The sequence below is a fragment of the Taudactylus pleione genome, unplaced genomic scaffold (genome assembly GCF_031769625.1).
Source record: "Taudactylus pleione unplaced genomic scaffold, aTauple2 ptg000967l, whole genome shotgun sequence".
Lineage (NCBI taxonomy): Eukaryota > Metazoa > Chordata > Amphibia > Anura > Myobatrachidae > Taudactylus > Taudactylus pleione.
Window position 1 is genome coordinate 5,847,501 of NW_028285368.1, and position 15,000 is coordinate 5,862,500.

Genomic DNA, 15,000 nt, shown 5'->3' on the forward strand with positions numbered 1-15,000 from the left:
GTCTAAAGTTAATGTTTTTGCGCACCTACAGCCAAACCACACTGGACATGCCCAATCTCATCTGGTCTTGGAAGTTATGCAGTGTTGGGCCTGGTTAGTACTTGGATGGGAGACCACCTGGGAATACCAGATGCTGAAGGTAATTTTATACTGCGATAACATTCTTTTCTATTACATTTTACATTTAATTTTTTCAACTTATCAATGAATTTACTTGAGTTAAGAAGTAAAAGAGGTCTAAAGTTAAAGTTTTTGAGCACCTACAGCCAAACCACACTGGACATGGCCAATGTCGTCTGATCTTGGAAGCTGTGCAGTGTTGGGCATGGTTATTATGTGGATGGGAGTCCACCTGGGAATACCAGGTGCTGTAGGTAATTTTATACTGCCATAACATTCTTTTCAATTACATTTTCCATTTCATTTTTTCAACTTATCAATGAATTTACATGAGTTAAGAAGTAATAGACGTCTAAATTTAATTCTTTTGAGCACCTACAGCCAAACCACACTGGACATGCCCAATCTCGTCTGATCTTGGAAGCTATGCAGTGTTGGGCTTGGGTAGTACTTGGTTGGGAGACCGCCAGGGAATACCAGGTGCTGTAGGTATTTTTATGCAGCCATAACATTCTTTTCTATTACATTTTACATTTAATTTTTTCAACTTATCAATGAATTTACTTGAGTAATGAAGTAAAAGAGGTCTAAAGTTAATGTATTTGAGCACCTACAGTCAAACCACACTGGACATGCCCAATCTCGTCTGATCTTGGAAGCTATGCAGTGTTGGGCCTGGTTAGTACTTGGATGGGAGACCACCTGGGAATACCAGGTGCTGTAGGTAATTTTATACTGCCATAACATTCTTTTCAATTACATTTTACATTTCATTTTTTCAACTTATCAATGAATTTACATGAGTTAAGAAGTAATATGCGTCTAAATTTAATGCTTTTGAGCACCTACAGCCAAACCACACTGGACATGCCCAATCTCTTCTGATCTTGGAAGCTATGCAGTGTTGGGCCTGGTTAGTACTTGGTTGGGAGACCACCTGGGAATACCAGGTGCTGTAGGTATTTTTATGCAGCCATAATATTCTTTTCTATTACATTTTACATTTAATTTTTTCAACTTATCAATGAATTTTCTTGAGTAAAGAAGTAAAAGAGGTCTAAAGTTAATGTATTTGAGCACCTACAGCCAATCCACACTGGACATGCCCAATCTCGTCTGATCTTGGAAACTATGCAGTGTTGGGCCTGGTTAGTACTTGGATGGGAGACCACCTGGGAATACCAGGTGCTGTAGGTAATTTTATACAGCCATAACCTTCTTTTCTATTACATTTTACATTAAATTTTTTCAACTTATCAATTAATTTACTTGAGTTAAGAAGTAAAAGAGTTCTAAAGTTAATGTTTTTGAGCACCTACAGCCAAACCACACTGGACATGCCCAATCTCGTCTGATCTTGGAAGCTATGCAGTGTTGGGCAAAGTTAGTACTTGGATGGGAGACCACCTGGAAATACCAGGTGCTGTAGGTAATTTTATACTGCCATAACATTCTTTTCTATTACATTTTACATTTAATTTTTTCAACTTATCAATGAATTTACTTGGGTTAAGAAGTAATAGAGGTCTAAAGTTAATGTTTTTGAGCACCTACAGCCAAACCACACTGGACATGCCCAATCTCGTCAGGTCTTGGAAGCTATGCAGTGTCGGGCCTGGTTTTTACTTGGATGGGAGACCACCTGGAAATACCAGGTGCTGTAGGTAAATTTATACAGCCAAAAAATTCTTTTCTATTACATTTTACATTTAATTTTTTCAACTTATCAATGAATTTACTTGAGTTAAGAAGTAAAAGAGGTCTAAAGTTAATGTTTTTGGGCACCTACAGCCAAACCACACTGGACATGCCCAATCTCATCTGATCTTGGAAGCTATGCAGTGTTGGGCCTGGTTAGTACTTGGTTGGGAGACCACCTGGGAATACCAGATGCTGTAGGTATTTTTATGCCGCCATAACAATCTTTTCTATTACATTTTACATTTAATTTTTTCAACTTATCAATGAATTTTCTTGAGTAAAGAAGGAAAAGAGGTCTAAAGTTAATGTATTTGAGCACCTACAGCCAATCCACACTGGACATGCCCAATCTCGTATGATCTTGGAAACTATGCAGTGTTGGGCCTGGTTAGTACTTGGATGGGAGACCACCTGGGAATACCAGGTGCTGTAGGTAATTTTATACAGCCAAAACATTCTTTTCTATTACATTTTACATTTAATTTTTTCAACTTATCAATGAATTTACTTGAGTTAAGAAGTAAAAGAGGTCTAAAGTTAATGTTTTTGGGCACCTACAGCAAAACCACACTGGACATGCCCAATCTCGTCTGATCTTGGAAGCTATGCAGTGTTTGGCCTGGTTAGTACTTGGATGGGAGACCACCTGGGAAAACCAGGTGCAGTAGGTAATTTTATACTGCCATAACATTCTTTTCTATTACATTTTACATTTAATTTTTTCAACTTGTCAATGAATTTACTTGAGTTAATAAGTAAAAGAGGTCTAAAGTTAAGATTTTTGAGCACCTACAGCCAAACCATACAGGACATGGCCAATGTCATCTTATCTTGGAAGCTATGCAGTGTTGGGCATAGTTAGTATGTGGATGGGAGACATCCTGGGAATACCAGGTGCTGTAGGTACTTTTATACTGCCATAACATTCTTTTCTATTACATTTTACATTTAATTTTTTCAATTTATCAATGAATTTACTTGAGTTAAGAAGTAAAAGATGTCTAAAGTTAATGTTTTTGAGCACCTACAGCCAAACCACACTGGACATGCCCAATCTAGTCTGATCTTGGAAGCTATGCAGTGTTGGGCCTGCTTAGTACTTGGATGGGAGACCACCTGGAAATACCAGGTGCTGTAGGTAATTTTATACTGCCATAACATTCTTTTCTATTAAATTTTACATTTAATTTTTTCAACTTATCAATGAATTTACTTGAGTTCAGAAGTAATAGAGGTCTAAAGTTAAGGTTTTTGAGCACCTACAGCCAAACCACACTGGACATGCCCAATCTCATCTGACCTTGGAAGCTATGCAGTGTTGGGTCCTGGTTAGTACTTGGATGGGAGACCACCTGGGAATACCAGGACCTGTAGGTAATTTTATACTGCCATAACATTCTTTTCTATTACATTTTACATTTCATTTTTCAACTTATGATTGAATTTACATGAGTTAAGAAGTAAAAGAGGTCTAAAGTTAATTTTTTTGAGCAGCTACAGCCAAACCACACTGGACATGCCCAATCTCGTCTGATCTTGGAAGCTATGCAGTGTTGGGCCTGGTTAGTACTTGGATGGGAGACCACCTGGGAATACCAGGAGCTGTAGGTAATTTTATACTGCCATAACATTCTTTTCTATTACATTTTACATTTCATTTTTCAACTTATCATTGAATTTACATGAGTTAAGAAGTAAAAGAGGTCTAAAGTTAATGTTTTTGCGCACCTACAGCCAAACCACACTGGACATGCCCAATCTCATCTGATCTTGGAAGTTATGCAGTGTTGGGCCTGGTTAGTACTTGGATGGGAGACCACCTGGGAATACCAGGTGCTGAAGGTAATTTTATACTGCGATAACATTCTTTTCTATTACATTTTACATTTAATTTTTTCAACTTATCAATGAATTTACTTGAGTTATGAAGTAAAAGAGGTCTAAAGTTACAGTTTTTGAGCACCTACAGCCAAACCACACTGGACATGGCCAATGTCGTCTGATCTTGGAAGCTGTGCAGTGTTGGGCATGGTTATTATGTGGATGGGAGTCCACCTGGGAATACCAGGTGCTGTAGGTAATTTTATACTGCCATAACATTCTTTTCAATTACATTTTACATTTCATTTTTTCAACTTATCAATGAATTTACATGAGTTAAGAAGTAATAGACGTCTAAATTTAATTCTTTTGAGCACCTACAGCCAAACCACACTGGACATGCCCAATCTCGTCTGATCTTGGAAGCTATGCAGTGTTGGGCTTGGGTAGTACTTGGTTGGGAGACCGCCTGGGAATACCAGGTGCTGTAGGTATTTTTATGCAGCCATAACATTCTTTTCTATTACATTTTACATTTAATTTTTTCAACTTATCAATGAATTTACTTGAGTAATGAAGTAAAAGAGGTCTAAAGTTAATGTATTTGAGCACCTACAGTCAAACCACACTGGACATGCCCAATCTCGTCTGATCTTGGAAGCTATGCAGCGTTGGGCCTGGTTAGTACTTGGATGGGAGACCACCTGGGAATACCAGGTGCTGTAGGTAATTTTATACTGCCACAACATTCTTTTCAATTACATTTTACATTTCATTTTTTCAACTTATCAATGAATTTACATGAGTTAAGAAGTAATAGGCGTCTAAATTTAATGCTTTTGAGCACCTACAGCCAAACCACACTGGACATGCCCAATCTCGTCTGATTTTGGAAGCTATGCAGTGTTGGGCCTGGTTAGTACTTGGTTGGGAGACCACCTGGGAATACCAGGTGCTGTAGGTATTTTTATGCAGCCATAATATTCTTTTCTATTACATTTTACATTTAATTTTTTCAACTTATCAATGAATTTTCTTGAGTAAAGAAGTAAAAGAGGTCTAAAGTTAATGTATTTGAGCACCTACAGCCAATCCACACTGGACATGCCCAATCTCGTCTGATCTTGGAAACTATGCAGTGTTGGGCCTGGTTAGTACTTGGATGGGAGACCACCTGGGAATACCAGGTGCTGTAGGTAATTTTATACAGCCATAACCTTCTTTTCTATTACATTTTACATTAAATTTTTTCAACTTATCAATTAATTTACTTGAGTTAAGAAGTAAAAGAGTTCTAAAGTTAATGTTTTTGAGCACCTACAGCCAAACCACACTGGACATGCCCAATCTCGTCTGATCTTGGAAGCTATGCAGTGTTGGACAAAGTTAGTACTTGGATGGGAGACCACCTGGAAATACCAGGTGCTGTAGGTAATTTTATACTGCCATAACATTCTTTTCTATTACATTTTACATTTAATTTTTTCAACTTATCAATGAATTTACTTGGGTTAAGAAGTAATAGAGGTCTAAAGTTAATGTTTTTGAGCACCTACAGCCAAACCACACTGGACATGCCCAATCTCGTCAGGTCTTGGAAGCTATGCAGTGTCGGGCCTGGTTTGTACTTGGATGGGAGACCACCTGGAAATACCAGGGGCTGTAGGTAAATTTATACAGCCAAAACATTCTTTTCTATTACATTTTACATTTAATTTTTTCAACTTATCAATGAATTTACTTGAGTTAAGAAGTAAAAGAGGTCTAAAGTTAATGTTTTTGGGCACCTACAGCCAAACCACACTGGACATGCCCAATCTCGTCTGATCTTGGAAGCTATGCAGTGTTGGGCATGGTTAGTACTTGGATGGGAAACCACCTGTGAATACCAGGTGCTGTAGGTAATTTTATACTGCCATAACATTCTTTTCTATTACATTTTACATTTAATTTTTTCAACTTATCAATGAATTTACTTGAGTTAAGAAGTAATAGAGGTCTAAAGTTAATGTTTTTGAGCTCCTACAGCCAAACCACACTGGACATGGCCAATGTCATCTGATCTTGGAAGCTGTGCAGTGTTGGGCATGGTTATTATGTGGATGGGAGTCCACCTGGGAATACCAGGTGCTGTAGGTAATTTTATACTGCCATAACATTCTTTTCTGTTACATTTTACATTTCATTTTTTCAACTTATCAATGAATTTACATGAGTTAAGAAGTAATAGACGTCTAAATTTAATGCTTTGAGCACCTACAGCCAAACCACACTGGACATGCCCAATCTCATCTGATCTTGGAAGCTATGCAGTGTTGGGCCTGGTTAGTACTTGGTTGGGAGACCACCTGGGAATACCAGATGCTGTAGGTATTTTTATGCCGCCATAACAATCTTTTCTATTACATTTTACATTTAATTTTTTCAACTTATCAATGAATTTTCTTGAGTAAAGAAGGAAAAGAGGTCTAAAGTTAATGTATTTGAGCACCTACAGCCAATCCACACTGGACATGCCCAATCTCGTATGATCTTGGAAACTATGCAGTGTTTGGCCTGGTTAGTACTTGGATGGGAGACCACCTGGGAATACCAGGTGCTGTAGGTAATTTTATACAGCCAAAACATTCTTTTCTATTACATTTTACATTTAATTTTTTCAACTTATCAATGAATTTACTTGAGTTAAGAAGTAAAAGAGGTCTAAAGTTAATGTTTTTGGGCACCTACAGCAAAACCACACTGGACATGCCCAATCTCGTCTGATCTTGGAAGCTATGCAGTGTTTGGCCTGGTTAGTACTTGGATGGGAAACCACCTGGGAATACCAGGTGCTGTAGGTAATTTTATACTGCCATAACATTCTTTTCTGTTACATTTTACATTTAATTTTTTCAACTTATCAATGAATTTACTTGAGTTAATAAGTAATAGAGGTCTAAAGTTAATGTTTTTGAGCTCCTACAGCCAAACCACACTGGACATGCCCAATCTCGCCTGATCTTGGAAGCTATGCAGTGTTGGGCCTGGTTAGTACTGGGACGGGAGACCACCTGGGAATACCAGGTGCTGTAGGTAATTTTATATAGCAATAACATTCTTTTCTATTACATTTTACATTACATTTTTTCAACTTATCAATGAATTTACTTGAGTTAAGAAGTAAAAGAGGTCTAAAGTTAAGATTTTTGAGAAGCTACAGCCAAACCACACTGGACATGGCCAATGTCGTCTGATCTTGGAAGCTATGCAGTGTTGGGCCTGGTTAGTACTTGGATGGGAGACAACCTGGGAATACCAGGAGCTGTAGGTAATTTTATACTGCCATAACATTCTTTTCTATTACATTTAACATTTCATTTTTCAACTTATCATTGAATTTACATGAGTTAAGAAGTAAAAGAGGTCTAAAGTTAATATTTTTGCGCACCTACAGCCAAACCACACTGGACATGCCCAATCTCGTCTGATCTTGGAAGTTATGCAGTGTTGGGCCTGGTTAGTACTTGGATGGGAGACCACCTGGGAATACCAGGTGTTGTAGGTAATTTTATACTGCCATAACATTCTTTTCTATTACATTTTACATTTAATTTTTTCAACTTATCAATGAATTTACTTGAGTTAAGAAGTAATAGAGGTCTTAAGTTAAAGTTTTTGAGCACCTACAGCCAAACCACACAGGACATGCCCAATCTCGTCTGATCTTGGTAGCTATGCAGTGTTGGGCCTTGTCAGTACTTGGATGGGAGACAACCTGGGAAAACCAGGTGCAGTAGGTAATTTTATACTGCCATAACATTCTTTTCTATTACATTTTACATTTAATTTTTTCAACTTGTCAATGAATTTACTTGAGTTAATAAGTAAAAGAGGTCTAAAGTTAAGATTTTTGAGCACCTACAGCCAAACCATACAGGACATTGCCAATGTCATCTGATCTTGGAAGCTGTGCAGTGTTGGGCATGGTTATTATGTGGATGGGAGTCCACCTGGGAATACCAGGTGCTGTAGGTAATTTTATACTGCCATAACATTCTTTTCTATTACATTTTACATTTCATTTTTTCAACTTATCAATGAATTTACATGAGTTAAGAAGTAATAGACGTCTAAATTTAATGCTTTGAGCACCTACAGTGAAACCACACTGGACATGCCCAATCTCGTCTGATCTTGGAAGCTATGCAGTGTTGGGCCTGGTTAGTACTTGGTTGGGAGACCACCTGGGAATACCAGGTGCTGTAGGTATTTTTATGCCGCCATAACATTCTTTTCTATTACATTTTACATTTAATTTTTTCAACTTATCAATGAATTTTCTTGAGTAAAGAAGGAAAAGAGGTCTAAAGTTAATGTATTTGAGTACCTACAGCCAATCCACACTGGACATGCCCAATCTCGTCTGATCTTGGAAACTATGCAGTGTTGGGCCTGGTTAATACTTGGATGGGAGACCACCTGGGAATACCAGGTGCTGTAGGTAATTTTATACAGCCAAAACATTCTTTTCTATTACATTTTACATTTAATTTTTTCAACTTATCAATGAATTTACTTGAGTTAAGAAGTAAAAGAGGTCTAAAGTTAATGTTTTTGGGCACCTACAGCAAAACCACACTGGACATGCCCAATCTCGTCTGATCTTGGAAGCTATGCAGTGTTGGGCCTGGTTAGTACTTGGATGGGAAAGCACCTGGGAATACCAGGTGCTGTAGGTAATTTTATACTGCCATAACATTCTTTTCTGTTACATTTTACATTTAATTTTTTCAACTTATCAATGAATTTACTTGAGTTAATAAGTAATACAGGTCTAAAGTTAATGTTTTTGAGCTCCTACAGCCAAACCACACTGGACATGCCCAATCTCGCCTGATCTTGGAAGCTATGCAGTGTTGGGCCTGGTTAGTACTGGGACGGGAGACCACCTGGGAATACCAGGTGCTGTAGGTAATTTTATATAGCGATAACATTCTTTTCTATTACATTTTACATTTAATTTTTTCAACTTATCAATGAATTTACTTGAGTTAAGAAGTAAAAGAGGTCTAAAGTTAATGTTTTTGAGCACCTACAGCCAAACCACACTGGACATGGCCAATGTCGTCTGATCTTGGAAGCTGTGCAGTGTTGGGCATGGTTATTATGTGGATGGGAGTCCACCTGGGAATACCAGGTGCTGTAGGTAATTTTATACTGCCATAACATTCTTTTCAATTACATTTTACGTTTCATTTTTTCAACTTATCAATGAATTTACATGAGTTAAGAAGTAATAAACGTCTAAATTTAATGCTTTTGAGCACCTACAGCCAAACCACACTGGACATGCCCAATCTCGTCTGATCTTGGAAGCTATGCAGTGTTGGGCTTGGGTAGTACTTGGTTGGGAGACCGCCTGGGAATACCAGGTGCTGTAGGTATTTTTATGCAGCCATAACATTCTTTTCTATTACATTTTACATTTAATTTTTTCAACTTATCAATGAATTTACTTGAGTTAAGAAGTAATAGAGGTCTAAAGTTAATGTTTTTGAGCTCCTACAGCCAAACCACACTGGACATGCCCAATCTCGTCTGATCTTGGAAGCTATGCAGTGTTGGGCCTGGTTAGTACTGGGACGGGAGACCACCTGGGAATACCAGGTGCTGTAGGTAATTTTATATAGCCATAACATTCTTTTCTATTACATTTTACATTACATTTTTTCAACTTATCAATGAATTTACTTGAGTTAAGAAGTAAAAGAGGTCTAAAGTTAAGATTTTTGAGAAACTACAGCCAAACCACACTGGACCTGGCCAATGTCGTCTGATCTTGGAAGCTATGCAGTGTTGGGCCTGGTTAGTACTTGGATGGGAAACCACCTGGGAATACCAGGTGCTGTAGGTAATTTTATACTGCCATAACATTCTTTTCTATTACATTTTACATTTAATTTTTTCAACTTATCAATGAATTTAATTGAGTTAAGAAGTAAAAGAGGTCTAAAGTTAATATTTTTGAGCACCTGCAGCCAAATCATACTGGACATGGCCAATGTCATCTGATCTTGGAAACTATGCAGTGTTGGGCATGGTTAGTACTTGGATGGGAGACCACCTGGGAATACCAGGTGCTGTAGGTACTTTTATACTGCCATAACATTCTTTTCTATTACATTTTACATTTAATTTTTTCAACTTATCAATGAATTTACCTGAGTTAAGAAGTAATAGAGGTCTAAATTTAATGCTTTTGAGCACCTACAGCCAAACCACACTGGACATGCCCAATCTCGTCTGATCTTGGAAGCTATGCAGTGTTGGGCCTGGTTTCTACTTGGATGGGAGACCACCTGGAAATACCAGGTGCTGTAGGTAATTTTATACAGCCAAAACATTCTTTTCTATTACATTTTACATTTAATTTTTTCAACTTATCAATGAATTTACTTGAGTTAAGAAGTAAAAGAGGCCTAAAGTTAATTTTTTTGAGCACCTACAGCCAAACCACACTGGACATGCCCAATCTAGTCTGATCTTGGAAGCTATGCAGTGCTGGGCCTGGTTAGTACTTGGATGGGAAACCACCTGAGAATACCAGGTGCTGTAGGTAATTTTATACTGCCATAACATTCTTTTCTATTAAATTTTACATTTAATTTTTTCAACTTATCAATGAATTTACTTGAGTTACGAAGTAATAGAGGTCTAAAGTTAATGTTTTTGAGCACCTACAGCCAAACCACACTGGACATGCCCAATCTCGTCTGATCTTGGAAGCTATGCAGTGTTGGGCCTGGTTAGTACTTGGATGGGAGACCACCTGGGAATACAGGGAGCTGTAGGTAATTTTATACTGCCATAACATTCTTTTCTATTACATTTTACATTTCATTTTTCAACTTATCATTGAATTTACATGAGTTAAGAAGTAAAAGAGGTCTAAAGTTAATGTTTTTGCGCACCTACAGCCAAACCACACTGGACATGCCCAATCTCGTCTGATCTTGGAAGTTATGCAGTGTTGGGCCTGGTTAGGACTTGGATGGGAGATCACGTGGGAATACCAGGTGCTGTAGGTAATTTTATACTGCGATAACATTCTTTTCTATTACATTTTACATTTAATTTTTTCAACTTATCAATGAATTTACTTGAGTTAAGAAGTAAAAGAGGTCTAAAGTTAATGTTTTTGAGCACCTACAGCCAAACCACACTGGACATGGCCAATGTCGTCTGATCTTGGAAGCTGTGCAGTGTGGGGCATGGTTATTATGTGAATGGGAGTCCACCTGGGAATACCAGGTGCTGTAGGTAATTTTATACTGCCATAACATTCTTTTCAATTACATTTTACATTTCATTTTTTCAACTTATCAATGAATTTACATGAGTTAAGAAGTAATAGACGTCTAAATTTAATGCTTTTGAGCACCTACAGCCAAACCACACAGGACATGCTCAATCTCGTCTGATCTTGGAAGCTATGCAGTGTTGGGCCTGGTTAGTACATGGTTGGGAGACCACCTGGGAATCCCAGGTGCTGTAGGTATTTTTATGCAGCCATAACATTCTTTTCTATTACATTTTACATTAAATTTTTTCAACTTATCAATGAATTTTCTTGAGTAAAGAAGTAAAAGAGGTCTAAAGTTAATGTATTTGAGTACCTACAGCCAATCCACACTGGACATGCCCAATCTCGTCTGATCTTGGAAACTATGCAGTGTTGGGCCTGGTTAATACTTGGATGGGAGACCACCTGGGAATACCAGGTGCTGTAGGTAATTTTATACAGCCAAAACATTCTTTTCTATTACATTTTACATTTAATTTTTTCAACTTATCAATGAATTTACTTGAGTTAAGAAGTAAAAGAGGTCTAAAGTTAATGTTTTTGGGCACCTACAGCAAAACCACACTGGACATGCCCAATCTCGTCTGATCTTGGAAGCTATGCAGTGTTGGGCCTGGTTAGTACTTGGATGGGAAAGCACCTGGGAATACCAGGTGCTGTAGGTAATTTTATACTGCCATAACATTCTTTTCTGTTACATTTTACATTTAATTTTTTCAACTTATCAATGAATTTACTTGAGTTAATAAGTAATACAGGTCTAAAGTTAATGTTTTTGAGCTCCTACAGCCAAACCACACTGGACATGCCCAATCTCGCCTGATCTTGGAAGCTATGCAGTGTTGGGCCTGGTTAGTACTGGGACGGGAGACCACCTGGGAATACCAGGTGCTGTAGGTAATTTTATATAGCGATAACATTCTTTTCTATTACATTTTACATTTAATTTTTTCAACTTATCAATGAATTTACTTGAGTTAAGAAGTAAAAGAGGTCTAAAGTTAATGTTTTTGAGCACCTACAGCCAAACCACACTGGACATGGCCAATGTCGTCTGATCTTGGAAGCTGTGCAGTGTTGGGCATGGTTATTATGTGGATGGGAGTCCACCTGGGAATACCAGGTGCTGTAGGTAATTTTATACTGCCATAACATTCTTTTCAATTACATTTTACGTTTCATTTTTTCAACTTATCAATGAATTTACATGAGTTAAGAAGTAATAAACGTCTAAATTTAATGCTTTTGAGCACCTACAGCCAAACCACACTGGACATGCCCAATCTCGTCTGATCTTGGAAGCTATGCAGTGTTGGGCTTGGGTAGTACTTGGTTGGGAGACCGCCTGGGAATACCAGGTGCTGTAGGTATTTTTATGCAGCCATAACATTCTTTTCTATTACATTTTACATTTAATTTTTTCAACTTATCAATGAATTTACTTGAGTTAAGAAGTAATAGAGGTCTAAAGTTAATGTTTTTGAGCTCCTACAGCCAAACCACACTGGACATGCCCAATCTCGTCTGATCTTGGAAGCTATGCAGTGTTGGGCCTGGTTAGTACTGGGACGGGAGACCACCTGGGAATACCAGGTGCTGTAGGTAATTTTATATAGCCATAACATTCTTTTCTATTACATTTTACATTACATTTTTTCAACTTATCAATGAATTTACTTGAGTTAAGAAGTAAAAGAGGTCTAAAGTTAAGATTTTTGAGAAACTACAGCCAAACCACACTGGACCTGGCCAATGTCGTCTGATCTTGGAAGCTATGCAGTGTTGGGCCTGGTTAGTACTTGGATGGGAAACCACCTGGGAATACCAGGTGCTGTAGGTAATTTTATACTGCCATAACATTCTTTTCTATTACATTTTACATTTAATTTTTTCAACTTATCAATGAATTTAATTGAGTTAAGAAGTAAAAGAGGTCTAAAGTTAATATTTTTGAGCACCTGCAGCCAAATCATACTGGACATGGCCAATGTCATCTGATCTTGGAAACTATGCAGTGTTGGGCATGGTTAGTACTTGGATGGGAGACCACCTGGGAATACCAGGTGCTGTAGGTACTTTTATACTGCCATAACATTCTTTTCTATTACATTTTACATTTAATTTTTTCAACTTATCAATGAATTTACCTGAGTTAAGAAGTAATAGAGGTCTAAATTTAATGCTTTTGAGCACCTACAGCCAAACCACACTGGACATGCCCAATCTCGTCTGATCTTGGAAGCTATGCAGTGTTGGGCCTGGTTTCTACTTGGATGGGAGACCACCTGGAAATACCAGGTGCTGTAGGTAATTTTATACAGCCAAAACATTCTTTTCTATTACATTTTACATTTAATTTTTTCAACTTATCAATGAATTTACTTGAGTTAAGAAGTAAAAGAGGCCTAAAGTTAATTTTTTTGAGCACCTACAGCCAAACCACACTGGACATGCCCAATCTAGTCTGATCTTGGAAGCTATGCAGTGCTGGGCCTGGTTAGTACTTGGATGGGAAACCACCTGAGAATACCAGGTGCTGTAGGTAATTTTATACTGCCATAACATTCTTTTCTATTAAATTTTACATTTAATTTTTTCAACTTATCAATGAATTTACTTGAGTTACGAAGTAATAGAGGTCTAAAGTTAATGTTTTTGAGCACCTACAGCCAAACCACACTGGACATGCCCAATCTCGTCTGATCTTGGAAGCTATGCAGTGTTGGGCCTGGTTAGTACTTGGATGGGAGACCACCTGGGAATACAGGGAGCTGTAGGTAATTTTATACTGCCATAACATTCTTTTCTATTACATTTTACATTTCATTTTTCAACTTATCATTGAATTTACATGAGTTAAGAAGTAAAAGAGGTCTAAAGTTAATGTTTTTGCGCACCTACAGCCAAACCACACTGGACATGCCCAATCTCGTCTGATCTTGGAAGTTATGCTGTGTTGGGCCTGGTTAGGACTTGGATGGGAGATCACGTGGGAATACCAGGTGCTGTAGGTAATTTTATACTGCGATAACATTCTTTTCTATTACATTTTACATTTAATTTTTTCAACTTATCAATGAATTTACTTGAGTTAAGAAGTAAAAGAGGTCTAAAGTTAATGTTTTTGAGCACCTACAGCCAAACCACACTGGACATGGCCAATGTCATCTGATCTTGGAAGCTGTGCAGTGTGGGGCATGGTTATTATGTGAATGGGAGTCCACCTGGGAATACCAGGTGCTGTAGGTAATTTTATACTGCCATAACATTCTTTTCAATTACATTTTACATTTCATTTTTTCAACTTATCAATGAATTTACATGAGTTAAGAAGTAATAGACGTCTAAATTTAATGCTTTTGAGCACCTACAGCCAAACCACACAGGACATGCTCAATCTCGTCTGATCTTGGAAGCTATGCAGTGTTGGGCCTGGTTAGTACATGGTTGGGAGACCACCTGGGAATCCCAGGTGCTGTAGGTATTTTTATGCAGCCATAACATTCTTTTCTATTACATTTTACATTAAATTTTTTCAACTTATCAATGAATTTTCTTGAGTAAAGAAGTAAAAGAGGTCTAAAGTTAATGTATTTGAGCACCTACAGCCAAACCACACTGGACATGCCCAATCTCGTCTGATATTGGAAACTATACAGTGTTGGGCCTGGTTAGTACTGTGATGGGAGACCACCTGGGAATACCAGGTGCTGTAGGTAATTTTATACAGCCATAACATTCTTTTCTATTACATTTTACATTAAATTTTTTCAACTTATCAATGAATTTACTTGAGTTAAGAAGTAAAAGAGTTCTAAAGTTAATGTTTTTGAGCACCTACAGCCAAACCACCCTGGACATGCCCAATCTCGTCTGATCTTGGAAGCTATGCAGTGTTGGGCCTGGTTAGTACTTGGATGGGAGACCACCTGGGAATACCAGGTGCTGTAGGTAATTTTATACTGCCATAACATACTTTTCTATTACATTTTACATTTAATTTTTTCAACTTA

The 15,000-nt window shown here is 37.7% G+C and overlaps 3 non-coding genes and 52 pseudogenes across 3 annotated transcripts; all 55 read left to right on the forward strand.

Moving 5' to 3' along the window:
* Positions 1-23: 23 nt before the first annotated feature.
* LOC148456517 (5S ribosomal RNA) lies at positions 24-142 on the forward strand (annotated as a pseudogene).
* Positions 143-493: 351 nt separating this feature from the next.
* On the forward strand, positions 494-612 carry LOC148456518 (5S ribosomal RNA; annotated as a pseudogene).
* Positions 613-728: 116 nt separating this feature from the next.
* LOC148456519 (5S ribosomal RNA) lies at positions 729-847 on the forward strand. The gene has a single exon (XR_015873774.1). It is a non-coding gene; the product is annotated as a 5S ribosomal RNA (ribosomal RNA).
* Positions 848-963: 116 nt separating this feature from the next.
* LOC148456520 (5S ribosomal RNA) lies at positions 964-1,082 on the forward strand (annotated as a pseudogene).
* Positions 1,083-1,198: 116 nt separating this feature from the next.
* LOC148456521 (5S ribosomal RNA) lies at positions 1,199-1,317 on the forward strand (annotated as a pseudogene).
* A 116-nt stretch (positions 1,318-1,433) lies between these two features.
* On the forward strand, positions 1,434-1,552 carry LOC148456522 (5S ribosomal RNA; annotated as a pseudogene).
* A 116-nt stretch (positions 1,553-1,668) lies between these two features.
* On the forward strand, positions 1,669-1,787 carry LOC148456523 (5S ribosomal RNA; annotated as a pseudogene).
* Positions 1,788-1,903: 116 nt separating this feature from the next.
* On the forward strand, positions 1,904-2,022 carry LOC148456524 (5S ribosomal RNA; annotated as a pseudogene).
* A 116-nt stretch (positions 2,023-2,138) lies between these two features.
* On the forward strand, positions 2,139-2,257 carry LOC148456525 (5S ribosomal RNA; annotated as a pseudogene).
* A 116-nt stretch (positions 2,258-2,373) lies between these two features.
* Positions 2,374-2,492, forward strand: LOC148456526 (5S ribosomal RNA; annotated as a pseudogene).
* Positions 2,493-2,843: 351 nt separating this feature from the next.
* LOC148456527 (5S ribosomal RNA) lies at positions 2,844-2,962 on the forward strand (annotated as a pseudogene).
* A 116-nt stretch (positions 2,963-3,078) lies between these two features.
* LOC148456528 (5S ribosomal RNA) lies at positions 3,079-3,198 on the forward strand (annotated as a pseudogene).
* Positions 3,199-3,313: 115 nt separating this feature from the next.
* LOC148456529 (5S ribosomal RNA) lies at positions 3,314-3,432 on the forward strand (annotated as a pseudogene).
* Positions 3,433-3,547: 115 nt separating this feature from the next.
* Positions 3,548-3,666, forward strand: LOC148456530 (5S ribosomal RNA). Its single transcript, XR_015874028.1, has one exon. It is a non-coding gene; the product is annotated as a 5S ribosomal RNA (ribosomal RNA).
* A 351-nt stretch (positions 3,667-4,017) lies between these two features.
* Positions 4,018-4,136, forward strand: LOC148456531 (5S ribosomal RNA; annotated as a pseudogene).
* Positions 4,137-4,252: 116 nt separating this feature from the next.
* On the forward strand, positions 4,253-4,371 carry LOC148456532 (5S ribosomal RNA; annotated as a pseudogene).
* A 116-nt stretch (positions 4,372-4,487) lies between these two features.
* LOC148456533 (5S ribosomal RNA) lies at positions 4,488-4,606 on the forward strand (annotated as a pseudogene).
* A 116-nt stretch (positions 4,607-4,722) lies between these two features.
* LOC148456534 (5S ribosomal RNA) lies at positions 4,723-4,841 on the forward strand (annotated as a pseudogene).
* Positions 4,842-4,957: 116 nt separating this feature from the next.
* LOC148456535 (5S ribosomal RNA) lies at positions 4,958-5,076 on the forward strand (annotated as a pseudogene).
* Positions 5,077-5,192: 116 nt separating this feature from the next.
* On the forward strand, positions 5,193-5,311 carry LOC148456536 (5S ribosomal RNA; annotated as a pseudogene).
* Positions 5,312-5,427: 116 nt separating this feature from the next.
* Positions 5,428-5,546, forward strand: LOC148456537 (5S ribosomal RNA; annotated as a pseudogene).
* A 350-nt stretch (positions 5,547-5,896) lies between these two features.
* LOC148456538 (5S ribosomal RNA) lies at positions 5,897-6,015 on the forward strand (annotated as a pseudogene).
* Positions 6,016-6,131: 116 nt separating this feature from the next.
* LOC148456539 (5S ribosomal RNA) lies at positions 6,132-6,250 on the forward strand (annotated as a pseudogene).
* Positions 6,251-6,366: 116 nt separating this feature from the next.
* On the forward strand, positions 6,367-6,485 carry LOC148456540 (5S ribosomal RNA; annotated as a pseudogene).
* Positions 6,486-6,601: 116 nt separating this feature from the next.
* On the forward strand, positions 6,602-6,720 carry LOC148456541 (5S ribosomal RNA; annotated as a pseudogene).
* A 116-nt stretch (positions 6,721-6,836) lies between these two features.
* LOC148456542 (5S ribosomal RNA) lies at positions 6,837-6,955 on the forward strand (annotated as a pseudogene).
* Positions 6,956-7,070: 115 nt separating this feature from the next.
* On the forward strand, positions 7,071-7,189 carry LOC148456543 (5S ribosomal RNA). Its single transcript, XR_015873423.1, has one exon. It is a non-coding gene; the product is annotated as a 5S ribosomal RNA (ribosomal RNA).
* Positions 7,190-7,305: 116 nt separating this feature from the next.
* Positions 7,306-7,424, forward strand: LOC148456544 (5S ribosomal RNA; annotated as a pseudogene).
* A 350-nt stretch (positions 7,425-7,774) lies between these two features.
* Positions 7,775-7,893, forward strand: LOC148456545 (5S ribosomal RNA; annotated as a pseudogene).
* Positions 7,894-8,009: 116 nt separating this feature from the next.
* LOC148456546 (5S ribosomal RNA) lies at positions 8,010-8,128 on the forward strand (annotated as a pseudogene).
* A 116-nt stretch (positions 8,129-8,244) lies between these two features.
* Positions 8,245-8,363, forward strand: LOC148456547 (5S ribosomal RNA; annotated as a pseudogene).
* A 116-nt stretch (positions 8,364-8,479) lies between these two features.
* On the forward strand, positions 8,480-8,598 carry LOC148456548 (5S ribosomal RNA; annotated as a pseudogene).
* A 351-nt stretch (positions 8,599-8,949) lies between these two features.
* LOC148456549 (5S ribosomal RNA) lies at positions 8,950-9,068 on the forward strand (annotated as a pseudogene).
* Positions 9,069-9,184: 116 nt separating this feature from the next.
* LOC148456550 (5S ribosomal RNA) lies at positions 9,185-9,303 on the forward strand (annotated as a pseudogene).
* Positions 9,304-9,419: 116 nt separating this feature from the next.
* On the forward strand, positions 9,420-9,538 carry LOC148456551 (5S ribosomal RNA; annotated as a pseudogene).
* Positions 9,539-9,654: 116 nt separating this feature from the next.
* LOC148456552 (5S ribosomal RNA) lies at positions 9,655-9,773 on the forward strand (annotated as a pseudogene).
* Positions 9,774-9,889: 116 nt separating this feature from the next.
* Positions 9,890-10,008, forward strand: LOC148456553 (5S ribosomal RNA; annotated as a pseudogene).
* A 116-nt stretch (positions 10,009-10,124) lies between these two features.
* On the forward strand, positions 10,125-10,243 carry LOC148456554 (5S ribosomal RNA; annotated as a pseudogene).
* Positions 10,244-10,359: 116 nt separating this feature from the next.
* LOC148456555 (5S ribosomal RNA) lies at positions 10,360-10,478 on the forward strand (annotated as a pseudogene).
* Positions 10,479-10,593: 115 nt separating this feature from the next.
* LOC148456556 (5S ribosomal RNA) lies at positions 10,594-10,712 on the forward strand (annotated as a pseudogene).
* A 351-nt stretch (positions 10,713-11,063) lies between these two features.
* Positions 11,064-11,182, forward strand: LOC148456557 (5S ribosomal RNA; annotated as a pseudogene).
* A 116-nt stretch (positions 11,183-11,298) lies between these two features.
* Positions 11,299-11,417, forward strand: LOC148456558 (5S ribosomal RNA; annotated as a pseudogene).
* A 116-nt stretch (positions 11,418-11,533) lies between these two features.
* On the forward strand, positions 11,534-11,652 carry LOC148456559 (5S ribosomal RNA; annotated as a pseudogene).
* Positions 11,653-11,768: 116 nt separating this feature from the next.
* On the forward strand, positions 11,769-11,887 carry LOC148456560 (5S ribosomal RNA; annotated as a pseudogene).
* Positions 11,888-12,238: 351 nt separating this feature from the next.
* Positions 12,239-12,357, forward strand: LOC148456561 (5S ribosomal RNA; annotated as a pseudogene).
* Positions 12,358-12,473: 116 nt separating this feature from the next.
* Positions 12,474-12,592, forward strand: LOC148456562 (5S ribosomal RNA; annotated as a pseudogene).
* Positions 12,593-12,708: 116 nt separating this feature from the next.
* Positions 12,709-12,827, forward strand: LOC148456563 (5S ribosomal RNA; annotated as a pseudogene).
* Positions 12,828-12,943: 116 nt separating this feature from the next.
* Positions 12,944-13,062, forward strand: LOC148456564 (5S ribosomal RNA; annotated as a pseudogene).
* Positions 13,063-13,178: 116 nt separating this feature from the next.
* LOC148456565 (5S ribosomal RNA) lies at positions 13,179-13,297 on the forward strand (annotated as a pseudogene).
* Positions 13,298-13,413: 116 nt separating this feature from the next.
* Positions 13,414-13,532, forward strand: LOC148456566 (5S ribosomal RNA; annotated as a pseudogene).
* Positions 13,533-13,648: 116 nt separating this feature from the next.
* LOC148456567 (5S ribosomal RNA) lies at positions 13,649-13,767 on the forward strand (annotated as a pseudogene).
* Positions 13,768-13,882: 115 nt separating this feature from the next.
* Positions 13,883-14,001, forward strand: LOC148456568 (5S ribosomal RNA; annotated as a pseudogene).
* Positions 14,002-14,352: 351 nt separating this feature from the next.
* On the forward strand, positions 14,353-14,471 carry LOC148456569 (5S ribosomal RNA; annotated as a pseudogene).
* A 116-nt stretch (positions 14,472-14,587) lies between these two features.
* On the forward strand, positions 14,588-14,706 carry LOC148456570 (5S ribosomal RNA; annotated as a pseudogene).
* A 116-nt stretch (positions 14,707-14,822) lies between these two features.
* Positions 14,823-14,941, forward strand: LOC148456571 (5S ribosomal RNA; annotated as a pseudogene).
* The last annotated feature ends 59 nt before the right edge of the window (positions 14,942-15,000 follow it).